The sequence below is a fragment of the Schistocerca gregaria genome, chromosome X, assembly GCF_023897955.1.
Source record: "Schistocerca gregaria isolate iqSchGreg1 chromosome X, iqSchGreg1.2, whole genome shotgun sequence".
NCBI classification, from domain to species: domain Eukaryota; kingdom Metazoa; phylum Arthropoda; class Insecta; order Orthoptera; family Acrididae; genus Schistocerca; species Schistocerca gregaria.
Genome location: NC_064931.1, coordinates 775,645,129 through 775,659,056, shown reverse-complemented (window position 1 = coordinate 775,659,056; position 13,928 = coordinate 775,645,129).

Here is a 13,928-nt window from a genome sequence, read left to right as displayed (position 1 = left end):
GTACACTTCTGCGACTGGTTCATCCAGCAATGTGTCAATCCTCATTTCAGTGCAAATGTTCTCTTTACGGATGAGGTTTCATTCCAACGTGATAAAATTGTAAATTTTCACAATCAACATATGTGGGCGGACGAGAATCCGCACGCAATTGTGCAATCACGTCATCAACACAGATTTTCTGTGAACGTTTGGGCAGGCATTGTTGGTGATGTCTTGATTGGGCCCCATGTTTTTCCGCCTACGCTCAATGGAGCACGTTATCTTGATTTCATACGGGATGTTCTACCTGTGCTGCTAGAACATGCGCCTTGACAAGTACGACACAACATGTGGTTCATGCACGATGGAGCTCCTGCACATTTCGGTCGAAGTGTTCGTACGCTTCTCAACAACAGATTCGATGACCGATGGATTGGTAGAGGCAGACCAATTCCATGGCCTCCACGCTCTCCTGACCTCAACCATCTTGACTTTCATATATGGGAACATTTGAAAGCCCTTGTCTACGCAACCCCTGTACCAAATGTAGAGACTCTTCGTGCTCGTATTGTGGACGGCTGTGATACAATACGCCATTCTCCAGGGCTGCATCAGCGCATCGGGGATTCCATGCGACGGAGGGTGCATGCATGTATCCTCGCTAACGGAGGACATTTTGAACGTTTCCTGTAACAAAGTGTTTGAAGTCACGCTGGTACGTTCTGTTTCTGTGTCTTTCCATTCCATCATTAATGTGATTTGAAGAGAAGTAATAAAATGAGCTCTAACATGGAAAGTAAGCGTTTCCGGACACATGTCCACATAACATATTTTCTTTCTTTGTGTGTGAGGAATGTTTCCTGAAAGTTTGGCCGTACCTTTTTGTAACACCCTGTATATATTAAAAAATTTTTCTTTTCTGTAAATTGATTACATCGATGTAATGACATTTGTGAGAGAATGTGGCACCTGACCACACTTGAGAATTGTGCAGACTCTGGAACCAACACAGCAGACTGGACGTCACTGCCCATGCCAGCCAGCGAAAGGCGAGCGGAGCGGGCAGCCATAACGAGTCCACTGTAGCAGCTCAGGTGAGGGGACCGGACGACCCGCTGCCACTGCCAGCTGACACACCTACGTCACGCAGCCCCAGTGGAGGCGGCATGTCTCAAGCCAGCGCAGACAGCGGGACGCCACCACGCGCCGGCAACAAACCCCTAGTGGCCAACGACCCGCCATGCCACTAATCAAGGGACAAGCGAGTCGCGTGGCACCATTATCGACGTGCGCGTCGAGCCTAACCGACTCAGTGGGGTGCCGAGAGTGATATGTCCTGTCGACAAAGGCGAGCTAATCCGATGTCCCGCGCCGGCAGGCGCCCGTTCTGATGCAGAGGCGAACTGGAAGAGTAGGGCTGGCCAATGTCCTGCTAACACTGAATGGATTTCTACGCCAGGGGGTGGGTTGCACGTCAGACGCAACGCTGTCACATCAGTCCCTGACGGGCGACTGTGGCCTGACCAGGATGAGAGGCCAAGCGTCCATCTTCGGTCCGGAAGCTGCCAAAAATGCTGGTTGCTGCCAAGACACCAGATGCTCCCACAGACGAGAGGGAACGCCAGAGATGTCTGCCGCCACTTCTGCCGCGTCATGCGCTGAATGAGAGGCCATTCCACTCTGGCGCAAATTGTTGTTCTTCAGTCCTACCATCCACAGTTTATGCGTGTGCGTAAGTGCTAAGTTCTCAATCCGTGTGACATTTTCAGTTGTAAAATTTGTCTTCCCAGAGACCCTTGTGGAGGGAGCGATAGGATACCTTTCTGTAATATCATTATGTAATATCTTTTTGTGTTTTTGTATGTATCAATTGAACTATCTTGATTGTGAGGTTTATGTTTTTTATGCTCTCGACAGAGATTATGTACCTGTATTTGTTATCATGTCGTAGAAAATAATACACAAATTTACACAACTTAGGTAATAAGACAAACAGATTGCACATGTGATATCCTTGTTCATTGATAATTTGAGAATGTATGTGTTTGATGATTGAGACGAAATGAGTGACAGAGCAGGGTTAAATCAATGAGCAGAGAACAGTTCATGCTCCAGGACATTGTAGGCGATTAGGGACATTAGACATCTCTGACCTCAAGATATGGAGTGAATGGGTACATTTCTTTACTGCAATACCTTTTAACCGCATATCAATTTTTCAACAGAAGTCTGTGACGTAGAAATGACCCCTGGGTCTAACGTAATTCATATTACTCACAGCATCGATTACACGTACTCTTGTTGGCCTGCAGCTTCATGTGGGTGAATGACCCCTGGAATGAATGAGGTCAAGCTAGCATGTGTTTTAGCCATGGGCAATCCTGATTGGCAAAGTTACCTTTTTCACATAGATATATATTGGTTATCAAGATCAGATTCTCGTATTATTTTCAATGATGTTCTCTTCTCCGTGTCGCAATAAACAATATTGAAGTGAGACACTACTCACGTGGAAGTCAACAGCAGGTAGGGGGCAGTGAGAGAGGACATGTTACAATCTCACCTATTTTTCGCATACCTTGAGCGAGACTTTAGAAAGTTAACGGGCTGAGCAGACGTTCAGGGAGTCTGGTAGGGCGCTAAAAGTATGTATTGTTATGATTCTTAGTTCATAGAAACGGCTTGTTGGGAGCTGAAAGAAACTGGCAGCTAGCCCATCCCTTAGTAAATCCAGCTGGACAGGCCCACATCCATAGAATAAAATAATTACTTGCCATTTATTTCCAGCTAAAGGTGTTCACTCAACGGGATTATACGAGTCCAAATTCTAGTGCAACTGTTTGAGACACTGTGGATGCTAACAAATATACAGTACAGCTGGATACACACTGATAAGTCTCTCTAGGTCGTGCGAGGCATTAACGTCCCTGTACTGCCACTACCAGTGGCTGTCGTGACCATTGTTCTAGCAGTCCTGTTACGATGTTCCAAGACATTTTAGCCCAACACACACTTCTCTTACCTGCAGCTGTACTTTCACATGGAGGAACATCTCCCGAGCACTGATCAGCTGGGAAATTTTGATTCGTCCCTTACAGTGGAAACGAACCAGTCTATGTCTTGCGAAAAAGCACTTGTTGTAGAACGGAAGCTATATAGTAGATATAAAACTACGGAGAAATAATCCAGTAGTATACGAGAGTAGGTAAAGAGAACAGCTTATTACTTAACTGACAACGGTAAACCGAATGACAGCGATGTTCTGGTGCCATACTGGGATAGCCTATTTTCCAGAATTTCAAGTATTGCCACCATTACTATTTATGATAGCCCGACCAATGTTTGCGAAACCACCATCGTGTAGATTAGACGTTTGGCACCCAGGCCTCACCCAAGAGGGTGGACATTGGTGGCTTCCATTCCGCAAAGCAGTGCAGGAAGTATTCTACATATACATCTACATTTATACTCCGCAAGCCACCCAACGGTGCGTGGCGGAGGCACTTAACGTGGCACTGTCGTTACCTCCCTTTCCTGTTCCAGTCGCGTATGGTTTGCGGGAAGAACGACTGCCGGAAAGCCTCCGTGCGCGCTCGAATCTCTCTAATTTTACATTCGTGATCTCCACGGGAGGTATAAGTAGGGGGAAGCAATATATTCGATACCTCATCCAGAAACGCACCCTCTCGAAACCTGGACAGCAAGCTACACCGCGATGCAGAGCGCCTTTCTTGCAGAGTCTGCCACTTGATTTTGCTAAACATCTCCGTAACGCTATTACGCTTACCAAACACCCTGTGACGAAATGCGCCGCTCTTCTTTGGATCTTCTCTATCTCCTCTGTCAACCCGACCTGGTACGGATCCCACACTGATGAGTAATACTCAAGTATAGGTCTAACGAGTGTTTTGTAAGCCACCTCCTTTGTTGATGGACTACATTTTCTAAGGACTCTCCCAGTGAATCTCAACCTGATACCCGCCTTAACAACAATTAATTTTATATGATCATACCACTTCAAATCGTTCTGCACGTACACTCCCAGATATTTTACAGAAATAACTGCTACCAGTGTTTATTCCGCTATCATATAATCATACAATAAAGGATCCTTCTTTCTATGTATTCGCAATACATTACATTTGTCTATGTTAAGGGACAGTTGCCACTCCCTGGACCAAGTGCCTATCCGCTGCAGATCTTCCTTCATTTCACTGCAACTTTCTAATGCTGCAACTTCTCTGTATACTACAGCATCATCCGCGAAAAGCCGCATGGAACATCCGACACTATCTACTAGATCGTTTAAATATATTGTGAAAAGCAATGGTCCCATAACACTCCCCTGTGGCACGCCAGAGGTTACTTTAACATCTGTAGACGTCTCTCCATTCAGAACAACATGCTGTGTTCTGTTTGTTAAAAACTCTTCAATCCAGCCACACAGCTGGTCTGATATTCCGTAGGCTCTTACTTTGTTTATTAGGCGACAGTGCGGAACTGTATCGAACGCCTTCCGGAAGTCAAGGAAAATGGCAGATACCTGGGAGTCTGTATCTAATATTTTCTGGGTCTCATGAACAAATAAAGCGAGTTAGGTCTCAAACGATCGCTGTTTCCGGAATCCATGTTGATTCCTACAGAGTAGATTCTGGGTTTCCAGAAACGACATGATACGCGAGCAAAAAAAACATATTCCAAAATTCTACAACATATCGATGTCAGAGATATAGGTCTATAGTTTTGCGCATCTGCTCGACGACCCTTCTTGACGACTGGAACTACCTGTGCTCTTTTCCAATCATTTGGAACCTTCCGTTCCTCTAGAGACTTGCGGTACACCCCTGTTAGAAGGGGGCAAGTTCTTTCGCGTACTCTGTGTAGAATCGAATTGGTATCCCGTCAGGTCCAGTGGACTTTCCTCTGTTGAGTGATTTCAGTTCCTTTTCTATTCCTTGGACACTTATTTCGATGTCAGCCATTTTTTCGTTTGTTCGAGGATTTAGAGAAGGAACTGCAGTGCGGTCTTCCTCTGTGAAACAGCTTTGGAAAAACGTGTTTAGTATTTCAGCTTTACGCGTGTCACCCTCTGTTTCAATGCCATCATCATCCCAAAATGTCTGAATATACTGTTTCGAGTCACTTATTGATTTAACGTAAGACCATAACTTTCTAGGATTTTCTGTCAAGTCGGCACATAGAATTTTACTTTCGAATTAACTGAACGCTTCACGCATAGCCCTCCTTACGCTAACTTTGACATCGTTTAGCTTCTGTTTGTCTGAGAGGTTTTGGCTGTGTTTAAACTGGCAGTGAATCTCTCTTTGCTTTCGCAGTAGTTTCCTAACTTTGTTGTTGAATCACGGCGGGTTTTTCCCGTCCCCCACAGTTTTACTCTGCACGTACCTGTCTAAAACGCATTTTACGATTCCCTTGAACTTTTTCCATAAACGCTCAACATTGTCAGTGTCGGAACAGAAATTTTCGTTTTGATCTGTTAGGTAGTCTGAAATCTGCCTTCTATTACTCTTGCTAAACAGATAAAAGTTCCTCCCTTTTTTATATTCCTATTTACTTCCATATTCAGGGATGCTGCAACGGCCTTATGATCGCTGATTCCCTGTTCTGCGCTTACAGAGTCGAAAAGTTCGGGTCTGTTTGTTATCAGTAGGTCCAAGATGTTATCTCCACGAGTCGGTTCTCTGTTTAATTGCTCGAGGTAATTTTCGGATAGTGCACTCAGTATAATGTCACTCGATGCTCTGTCCTTACCACCCATCCTAAACATCTGAGTGCCCCAGTCTATATCTGGTAAATTGAAATCTCCACCTAAGACTCTAACATGCCTACGAAATTTATGTGAAATGTATTCCAGATTTTCTCTCAGTTGTTCTGCCACTAATGCTGCTGAGTCGGGAGGTCGGTAAAAGGAGCTAATTAATAACGTAGCTCGGTTGTTGAGTGTAATCTCCATAATAATTCACAGGAAGTATCCACTTCTACTTCACTACAGGATAAACAACTACTAACAGCGACAAACACGCCACCTCCGGTTGCATGCAATCTATCCTTTCTAAACATCGTCTGTGCCTTTGTAAAAAATTCGGCAGAATTTATCTCTGGCTTCAGCCAGCTTTCCGTACCTATAACGATTTCAGCTTCGGTGCTTTCTATCACCGCCTGAAGTTCCGGTACTTTACCAATGCAGCTTCAACAGTTTACAATTACAATACCGATTGCTGCTTGGTCCCCGCATGTGCTGACTTTGCCCCGCACCCTTTGAGGCTGTTGCCCTTTCTGTACTTGCTCGAGGCCATCTAATCTAAAAAACCGCCCAGTCCACGCCACACAACCCCTGCTACCCGTGTAGCCGCTTGCTGTCTGTGATACAACTAACAATGAAGAACAATACTAACTTTGGCACAAATATTTCGGAACAAGTTATTGCAAACGGAGGACCGCAGCTGATTAATTGTATCGGTGTCGCTGTTGACCTAGTGATATCGTCAGTTACAAATAAAGCGATCACGCTGAAACTGTGACTGGAAACAGAACGGTGGAACTGAGATTCCTGTTCAAATGTCACGCTTTCCGTTGGTTCATCTCAAGGTCAGGGTAGGCAGCGTATAAGGGAGTGCCTATTGGACATGAGCACAACAGGAGTACACATGCTTCTGATGAGAGCTTTGGTGGGCTTCCATGACACCCATGCTGGCTGAAAAAGGCACCAAAGGACTTTTAACTTTTGCTCCCCTTCATGACTAAATTTAACTTCTCGTCGACATGAGGTCTTTCGGGACGAAACACTATCTCAGCTACACAAGCATGGGGATGGAAGACGCCGACGGGCTTGTTGAAGAAACTAAGACTGTGTTTGCTTGAATTGACTAAGGGAACAAAAATAATTCTTTTTTAGGAGAACTAAAATAATTCTTCAGGAACGTCTCCACAGAATGTGATAGCTTCGGTTCTACTAGTGGATACTCAGCTGAGAGGATGGCGGTTATCTACAAGTGAAGAGGTGGTGCTGACATGGGTAAGGCTGGAATTCAGAAGGCACTACAGAGAGATGAAATCTTTCAGTAAATCTAACCATTCGTATGTGACAAGCTGCTTCCATTGTTCTCCATGTTTCTTTCTTGGCATCGGATGGCAGCTCGACCTCAATGACAGATTATGAAAGTCGCATAAGATGTGACTTTTATGAGTGCTTACAAGTTATGCTTTTGACTGCGACAATAACTACAGATATACATGTGGTTAGATAAGAGTACCCATGCATATGTCGTAATATTAAGTCATCTCTAACATTGGTATTGATAAGTAGACATACACGCATTACCTTACTGTGTGTATACTCAGTGTAAATAATCACAGATTACGTTCTGGTCACGATTGCTTGTGATATTTTCATAGTAGTGAAGAATGTTTGCTGTTTTCGAAGTTAATCAGTGTCAGTGTCAGAATGATCCTGCCGTTTCGGTTATAAAGTTCCTTATGCCATCAGCGTATTTTATTTTATATCCAACTTCGGTCGCTAGTTCGTCAATGCTACTTCGTGAAGACCAACGTAAAATTGCTACGCGGGTCTAAGGTTTCTATCCAGTCGCGCGTTCACCAGTCTGAGGTAGAAGAGAGGTAAAGGAAAGCCGAAGTTTTAAATTTAATTTAGGAAATCGTTTTAGCAAGAGAATCGTACAAACATACCGGTGTTTGACCATCGCACAATCTCCCGTGTGGTGAACGTAGTTGTGTTGGGTTGTTTGGGGAAGGAGACCAGACAGCGAGGTCATTGGTCTCATCGGATTAGGGAAGGATGGGGAAGGAAGTCGGCCGTGCCCTTTCAAAGGAAACATCCCGGCATTTGCCTGGAGCGAATTAGGGAAATCACGGAAAACCTAAGTCAGGATAGCCGGAGGCGGGATGCAACCGTCGTCCTCCCGAATGCGAGTCCAGCGTAAGGACGTAGTAGTAGCATTACTGCCGTAGAGAAACAAATGAAAGAACTGAAAAATATAAGTCGCCAGGTCCAGGTGGAATCCAAATTTGGCTTTATAAGGAGTGCTCTACCACATTGGTACCTTACTTAACTTGCACTGCCGGCCGAGTGGTTGTAGGCGCTTCAGTCCGGAAGCGCGCTGCCGCTACTGTCGCAGGTTCGAATCCTGCCTCGGGAATGGCTGTGTCTGATGCCCTTAGGTTAGTTAGGTTTAAGTAGTTCTAAGTCTTGGGGACTGATGACCTCAGATGTTAAGGACCATAGTGATTAGAGCCGTTTTTAACTTGCATTCTTCACGAATCTCTCGCCTAGCCCAAAGTCCCAAGCGACTGGAAAAAAGCGCAGGTGACTCTTGTATATACGCGTAAGCGCCAAAGAAACTGGTATAGGCATGCGTATTCAAATACAGGGATATGTAAACAGGCAGAATACAGCGTTGGGGTGAGCAACACCTATATAAGTCAACAAGTGTTTGGTGGAGTTGTTAAGTCGGTTACTGCTGCTACAATGGCAGGTTATCAAGGTTTAAGTGAGTTTGAACGAGCGATGGCACACATCATCTCCCAGGTAACGATGAAGTGGAGATTATTCCGTACGGCCATTTCACGAGTGTACCGTGAATGTCAGCAATCCGGTAAAACATCAAATCTCCGACATCGCTGCGGCCGGAAAAAGGTCCTGCAAGAACGGGACTAACGACGACTGAAGAGAATCGTTCAATGTGACATAAGTGCAACCTTTTCGCAAATTGCTTCAGATTTCAATGCTGGGCCATCAACAAGTGTCAGCATGCAAACCATTCAACGAAACATCATCGATATGGGCTTTCGGAGCCCTTGATAACTGCATGACACAAAGCTTTACGTCTCACCTGGGTCCATCAACACCGACATTGAACTGTTGATGACTGGAAACATGTTGCCTGCAGGATTCATGCCATTAGTTCCATCCAACACTACTTCAGACGCCAGTCGAGTCCATGACACCTCATGTACCAGTTTCTTTGGCTCTTCAGTGTAAAAAGTGTAAAAGAAAGGACGCTAAAATTACATTCCAATATCTTTTGCTGCAGAATTCTTTAACATATTCTCAGTTAGAATATAATAAAGCTCCTTGGGACGAAAACTTCTGTCCAGATACAAGCACTGTTTTCACTCGTGCGAAACTCAGCTTGCCTTTTCTCAATAGTATATTGCAAACTATGCATGAAGGACAGTCTATAGATTCCATATTTCTATAAAGGCCGTTCAAAAAGAAACGAGCCGGAGGCATAATTACAGAAACAAGAACCTGTATGTCAGAAGTATTGACCGTGGCTGTTGAGACACTTGTCCAATTGTGACACAAGGAGGTGAATGGCTGCCTCATAAAATTCCTGAGATTGTGATGTTTACCAGTTCCGCACGTACTTTGTCGTCTGAGGTGAATCGATTGCTCCTCAGAGCCTTTTTAAGGGGACCAAAACTGACTTAATCACAGGGAGAGGGATCCGAATTGTATGTAGGGTGGCCGAGAACCTCCCATTTGAATTTCTGCTTGTATGTCACGAATGTGTCGGCCGTATGAGGCTTTGCATTGTCGTGAAGCAGAATAACCCCACGGGTGAGATTACCCGGTCGTTTTGATTTGATCACTTGGCGAAGGGCATTCACTGTTGTCCCTTGCTGCAGAAAGTAAATCAGAAGGTTCGCCCTTAAAAAGGCTCTGAGGGGCAAACGATTCACCTCGGACGACGACGTCCAGCTGTACGTGCGGAACTGGTTACCATCGCAGCCCCAGGAATTTTATGAAACAGCCATTCACTACTTTGTGTCACAGTGGGAGAAGGTCTTCAACAGCCAGGCTCAATACTTCTAACATGCAGGTACTGGTTTCTGTTATTGTCCCTCTGGCTCGTTTCGTTTTGAACGCCCCTTATAGATTTCCGAAAAGCATCTGACACCATGCGCCACTGCAGTCTGTCGACGAAGATGGGTACATACGGAATAGGCTCCCAGATATGTGAGTGACTCTAAGATTTTTTAAGTAATAGAACCCAGTACGTTGTCCTCTACGACGAGTGTTCATCAGAGACAATGGTGTTGTCAGGAGCGCCACAGGGAAGTGTTCGTCATGAGTGCCCCATAGAATTGTGATAGGACCGCTGTTATTTTCTATGTGCAATTATCTGGCGGACAGGGTGAGCAGCAACCGGCCGATGTTTGGTGATGATGATGTGATGTATAGGAAGGCGTCGTCATTGGGAGACTGTAGGAGGATATAATATGCCTTGTACAAAATTTATGGTTGGTGTGATGAATGGCATATAGCTCTGGATGTAGAAAAAAGCAAATTAATTTAGATCAGTAGGAAAAACAAACCCATAATGTTCGAATCTGACGTTAGGAATGTGCTGCTTGATACACTCCTGGAAATGGAAAAAAGAACACATTGACACCGGTGTGTCAGACCCACCATACTTGCTCCGGACACTGCGAGAGGGCTGTACAAGCAATGATCACACGCACGGCACAGCGGACGCACCAGGAACCGCGGTGTTGGCCGTCGAATGGCGCTAGCTGCGCAGCATTTGTGCACCGCCGCCGTCAGTGTCAGCCAGTTTGCCGTGGCATACGGAGTTCCATCGCAGTCTTTAACACTGGTAGCATGCCGCGACAGCGTGGACGTGAACCGTATGTGCAGTTGACGGACATTGAGCGAGGGCGTATATTGGGCATGCGGGAGGCCGGGTGGACGTACCGCCGAATTGCTCAACACGTCGGGCGTGAGGTCTCCACAGTACATCGATATTGTCGCCAGTGGTCGGCGGAAGGTGCACGTGCCCGTCGACCTGGGATCGGACCGCAGTGACGCACGGATGCACGCCAAGAGCGTAGGATCCTACGCAGTGCCGTAGGGGACCGCACCGCCACTTCCCAGCAAATTAGGGACACTGTTGCTCCTGGGGTATCGGCGAGGACCATTCGCAACCGTCTTCATGAAGCTGGGCTACAGTCCCGCACACCGTTAGGCCGTCTTCCGCTCACGCCCCAACATCGTGCAGCCCGCCTCCAGTGGTGTCGCGACAGGCGTGAATGGAGGGACGAATGGAGACGTGTCGTCTTCAGCGATGAGAGTCGCTTCTGCCTTGGTGCCAATGATGGTCGTATGCGTGTTTGGCGCCGTGCAGGTGAGCGCCTCAATCAGGATTGCATACGACCGAGGCACACAGGGCCAACACCCGGCATCATGGTGTGGGGAGCGATCTCCTACACTGGCCGTACACCTCTGGCGATCGTCGAGGGGACACTGAATAGTGCACGGTACATCCAAACCGTCATCGAACCCATCGTTCTACCATTCCTAGACCGACAAGGGAACTTGCTGTTCCAACAGGACAATGCACGTCCGCATGTATCCCGTGCCACCCAACGTGCTCTAGAAGGTGTAAGTCAACAACTCTGGCCAGCAAGATCTCCGGATCTGTCCCCCATTGAGCATGTTTGGGACTGGTTGAAGCGTCGTCTCACGCGGTCTGCACGTCCAGCACGAACGCTGGTCCAACTGAGGCGCCAGGTGGAAATGGCATGGCAAGCCGTTCCACAGGACTACATCCAGCATCTCTACGATCGTCTCCATGGGAGAATAGCAGCCTGCATTGCTGCGAAAGGTGGATATACACTGTACTAGTGCCGACATTGTGCATGCTCTGTTGCCTGTGTCTATGTGCCTGTGGTTCTGTCAGTGTGATCATGTGATGTATCTGACCCCAGGAATGTGTCAATAAAGTTTCCACTTCCTGGGACAATGAATTCACGGTGTTCTTATTTCAATTTCCAGGAGTGTAGTCACACCGATTAAATCTGTAGTCGTAACGTTAAAAATCGGTATGAAATGGGACGAGCATATAAGGATTGTAGTAGGAAAGGCAAGTGGTCGACTTCGGTATATTGGGCAAATTTTAGGAGTGTGTGGTTCATCTGTAAAGGAGACCGCATATATGACGCTAGTATCAGGTCGGATTAATGGAAGACATAGATGTAATTCAGAGGCTGGTTGCTAGATTTGTCTGTAGATTCGAACAACAAGAAGGAAGTGTTACAGAGATGCTTTGGGAACTCCAATGAAAATCCCTGAAGGGAGAGCGACGTTCTCTTCGAGGAACACTATCCGAAGTAGGAGTGATTTTAGGTGTGCCGTAGGTGAGTGTCGTAGGACCGTTTCTATTCACAATATGCATAAATGACCTCGTGGATAACAACGAAAGTTCACTGAGGCTTTTTGCGGATGATGCTGTAATATATCGAGAGGTTGTAACAATGGAAAATTGTACTGAAATGCAGGAGGATCTGCAACGAATTGACGCATGGTGCAGGGAATGGCAATTGAATTTTAATGTAGACAAGTGTAATGTGCCGCGAATACACAGAAAGAAAGATCCTTTATAATTTAGCTATAATATAGCAGGTCAGCAACTGGAAGCAGTTAATTCCATAAATTGTCTGGGAGTAGTCATTAGGAGTGATTAAAAGTGGAACGACCATATAAAATTAATCGTCGGTAAAACAGATCCCAGACTGAGATTAATTGGAAGAATCATTTGGAAATGCTGTCCGAAAACAAAGGAAGTAGGTTAAAGTAAACTTGTTCGCCCAATGCTTGAATACTGCTCACCGATGTGGGATCCGTTCCAGATAGGGTTGATAGAAGAGATAGAGAATATCCAGCGGAGAGCAGCGCGCTTCGTTATAGGATCAGTTAGTAATCGCGAAAGCGTTACTGAGATGATAGATAAACTCCAGTGGAAGACTCTGCAAGAGAGGCGCTCAGTAGCTCGGTAAGGGCTTTTGTTGAAGTTTCGAGAACATACCTTCACCGAGGAGTCAAGCAGTATATTGCTCCCTCTTACGTATATCTCGCGAAGAGACCATGAGGATAAAATCAGAGAGACTAGAGCCCACACAGAGGCATACCGACAATCTTTCTTTCCACGAACAATAGGAGACTGGAATAGAAAGGAGACCCGATAGAGGTACTCAAGGTACCCTCCACCACACACCGTCAGGTGGCTTGCGGACTGTGGATGTAGATCATCATCATCTTTATTCCTTGTGTAATTGAAGGTTTATTTTTAGACTTCTGTTTGATTTGGGTTACCTAAAGGGGAAAACAATTTTCAAAGGAGGAAGTAACTTTTTTAATGAATGCTTTGTATTCTCAATTTGAGCCAGAAGTGTTGTAAACATCTATCCAATTCATATCTTTGAGCAGTCTCTTAAAATACTCAGTTCTTGACTGATTTATTACCCTCCTGTACTCAGATTTAATAGATTCTTTTTTATCCTGACAAGTTTCCACATATAACACAAGATGCTGCATGTGATGATCAGATAACCCATTTACTTTTGGTTTTGTGATATGACTTTTCTCCTTCCATTTGTTTGCAAAGACATAATTAATAGCAGTCTCAGAGCATTTCCTTACCCTAGTTCAAAGTTCACAGTAAGAATTAATTTGAATGATAGTGTTACTGACTTCAATAATAGTTCACTGACTGAACTTTATAATAAGTCAACATAAAATCACCAGCAACCTCTATTTCCTCGTTTTTTACTGTGAGACAGGACAACAGAGCTTTCAGATTTTTTTTATGAAAAGCTTAAATTTTTCTGAAGGTGCTCTGTATATACTTACTATACTAAAGGACTTATTATGAAATACTACTTCTGTTGCACAAGCTTCTAAGTGCTGTCCTGAGCAAAATTTATTAACATCATTGTTCTTGAAATCAAAACAGTTTCTGACTAACGTGGCAACTCCTCCTTCCTCCATATTTTCTGTACACAAGTAAGAAGCTAACTTGAATGCTGTAACATTCAAAGTATCTATACCAGTGGTCACATGATGTTCAGAAACGCAGTTTATACAAAGTGGTTTGCTCAACACAAATAAGCAACTCATTAAGCTTACC